The sequence below is a fragment of the Camelina sativa genome, chromosome 4 (assembly GCF_000633955.1).
Source record: "Camelina sativa cultivar DH55 chromosome 4, Cs, whole genome shotgun sequence".
Lineage (NCBI taxonomy): Eukaryota > Viridiplantae > Streptophyta > Magnoliopsida > Brassicales > Brassicaceae > Camelina > Camelina sativa.
Genome location: NC_025688.1, coordinates 20,047,160 through 20,050,798, shown reverse-complemented (window position 1 = coordinate 20,050,798; position 3,639 = coordinate 20,047,160).

The following is a 3,639-nucleotide window of genomic DNA, read 5'->3' as shown; positions in this document are numbered from 1 at the left end:
AAAAAAAAAAAAAAAAAAAAAAAAACATTATATATATATATATATGTAAAAGTAAATTTGTCTCCTAATAAAGAAAAACCAAAAAAATTAGTGTAAATTTGGTGTAATTTTTTTCATTTAAAAATTTATATTATAATTAATATGCATTGTGTTCTCTAGAGATTGTAATATAGTTGCTCATGTCTTAGCAAAACTGGGTTGTATGTCTAATAGCTTTTAGTCAAAACAGTTTTTACCTCCAACTTGGTTTTCAAGTCATTTGTATAAAGATTTTATAAATTCATCAATATAATTCATTTTTACTGAAAAAAAAATGCATTGTGTTCTCTTTATCGTCTATTTTAATTTTTTTTTTATGACGACCAAAACATGGGAGTTAATTATATTCAGTAATTTCCTACCAAAAAATAATTATATTCAGTAATTTTTAAAAAAATACTTTCAAGTCAAATGTCCTAATTATTAGCAATTTAACAAGTTAATTTTAGAGTATGTATATATAATTTGTTTCATTTGGGGAACCTACTTAAACCTTTTCACACTTATAAGTTATAACTTATAAGTTATGGTGGGACTACTTAAATTAAAACCACCTTTTTGCAAAATATATATATATATATATATATATATATGTCAAAATATGGTATACACTTAACAAATTCGATAATGCAAAGCAGAATTTTGCTAATATATAAGACTCACTTGAAAAAGACTCTCCAAAAATACCGCTAGTTTGATGATAAAAGTTTGGTCTTTAATCCTTTATGTTCTTGCCTTGTTTAGCCACAATGGAACGGTTTAAACACACACAATGAAAACTACAACAAACCTAGTTGTGAGCAAATAGTACAAAAAGAGACTTTAATTACCGAGTTATTAGAAAGGCCAAGTCTCCATGTTTTTGCACCTTTAGTGTATTGATCTTAAGAACCTTGATTTTTGTTGCATTATAAAAGAGACTGACATAACAAGCACACAAACAAACGTAGACACAACAACAGCAACACAAGTTCTGACCTTTGCTTGCATAATCAAAGCAGAGGTTGTATAAATGAGCTCCCTTTTCCCATCGGCTAAATCAGACTTCAGATGCTGCTTCGTTGGGTTAATTGCTTCCACCTTACGTTACGTGCTAACTATCTCCATGCAAACAAAAGTCATTCAGAATTGTTTCTTAATCACAAATCTCTAGACTCTAAGTGTACCAAAATTATTCTCAAGACCCTAATGATGGTTCCCACAAGAAGAGAAATCAAGAACCTAATCAATCTGAAGCTGATCATCATGCTTCAAGAAGATCTTGTTTGAGCTGTTTCTGTTTCTCAGTTCGACCGTCGTTTCTTGTCAGAAACGCAGGGGGAAAGCTGTAAACAGCTTGGATTCTTCTCAATCTTTCTCGATCAGCTTTTCGGATGCTCTGTAGCTTTCTCGGAACGGCAAAGAAGCCACTGTCCGGCTTCATAAGACTGCCATAAAGATTAAACCCGGTGGTCGGAGACTCTTGTTTGAAATTCAGACACAGAACATAAGAAGAAAGAAGAGTGAGATCGTGGCTCTGCCTTTGCCATGGCTACCCCTGACAGCGCCACCACAGTCTCAAAGATAAAGTTTTTTCTCTCTCTCTCTCGCCTCTGAAGCGAGAGGCTCTCGTCGTTTTGAAACAAATGTAAGAAATGAGAGCTTTGTCATTTACGTGAAATTGTCTATACTAAAATCACCATGTATAGACTATTTGCCTTTCTAATAACTCGGAGATTATGACTACAAAACTATTCCGTACATAGTTTATGTGAAGAAGACTTGAGTTCTATCTTATCATATTCTCCTTAAGGATTGTGTTATTTAATATGAATCAAGGGCTAAACTTACCTATATCATAAGCATTATGCTATTACGAGCTGAAAGGACAAAAATTTCTAACTCTTCAATGTAAAATGCCGAATCTTTACGATGATTATCAAACAGGTAGAGGATTCGAAGTTTCCTCTAGGAGTTGCAAACAATTCCTACAGCGGAGTGTAACAGGAAACAATGAGAAAGAGAGAGTAGATGCGTAGACAATGAGAAAAAGACTCAAATATATACACATGGTGGCCACATTGCTGAAGTGAGTTTCTGATGTCCATCTCTTAATATATCTAATGAATCCTCATTTCTGTCCTTCTTTTTACTTTAAGGTAATATGTTGCTAACGTTTAGCTAAATCTCATGTAGGACACCCTGCGAGCTGAACTGAAAGCTGAGACCCTAATCACAAGTCTGTTGCGGGAGAAACTGTATTCCAAGGAACAAGAAATTGAACAGCTACAAGCAGAACTAGCAGCAGCAGTACGGGGGAATGAGATTCTGAGGTGTGAGGTTCAAAGCAGTTCGAAAAACCTATCAGTTACGAGCCACGTATTGAAAGACCTCAAGCAGGTATTGCAAAACAAGAATAACCCCATCCCATGTCTGTTTTATGTGGCTCTTGATATTAAGAAACTATTCCCATTTATATATATGTAACTGATGGTTTTGACATCAGATGTTGAAGAAGGGGGAAAGCATAAACCGGCTGGAAAGCAATCTACAGGAAGCGGCAAAAGGGATGGCGAGGATGAACGCATTATTACCAAAAGTGTCAGGTGAAAGAGACCAGGTATGGAGAGAGTTGAGACAATGCTGTGAGAAGAACATGCTTTTGAACTCAGAGAACGAGACATTGAAAGGGATGGTAGAGAAATTGGAGGAGAAGGTATTAGAGAAAGAAGGAGAGATGACAATACTACAAGACACAATCGGAAGCAAGCATCTCAACCTTCTCTCAAGTCCTGATTTCTTGGTCTAAGTGTTATTTTTTTTTCTTCTTTTTCCTTGTTCATAATTCTCAAGAGTTTTACAGAATTTGTTTTTTTTTTTTTTTAGCACCTTGATCATTGTTTCTTAGATGATTGGTCAATTTTTTTGGGGTTTATAGATATGATTTTTTCTTTTTGGATTTGCTTATCTCAAAGCTGGATTCTCTAGTTTCAGATTTGTACTTAAAAGTTAAAAGGGGGGGGGGGCTTATAAACTTAGGGGTGAAGTTTATAATAAAAGAAAATTTGTCAAATCTAATTCCAATAAGATAATGATTAGACATTTGTTTACTTTTTCACTAAATAAAATTAAATTGGATTAAAATAAAATTAAATGAAAATTGTTAAAATGTAAGATGATTTTCTTTTAGAGAAATCAATTGTTAATATTATAAAAATAACATAAAACAGCAGGGCATATAACATAAATGATTTGTCATTTATGATTACTTTTTCACTATAATTAGTCAAAAAATGAATTTTATATTTCTCAACAAGCTAGTTTGACATAGTTATAGGTCTCTACTCTAATATCATATTTTTGCTACACTTTGGGGGGGTTATGGTACCAGATTTTAGAGAATAATTCCTAAGAATATTATTATAGAACTTTGGTTTATTTAAAGAAAAAGAAAAAAAAAGAAAAAAAAAAGTCATACCGTTAAAAGTCAAAAATAAATGGCGAAACAGGTAAAGAGAACAAAAAAATAAAAAAGACGATGGCCCCCGCGAGTATCGCTTCTGACTTCTCTCTCTAAACAAAAAAAAAAAAAAAAAAAAAAAAAAAAAAAAAAAAAAAAAA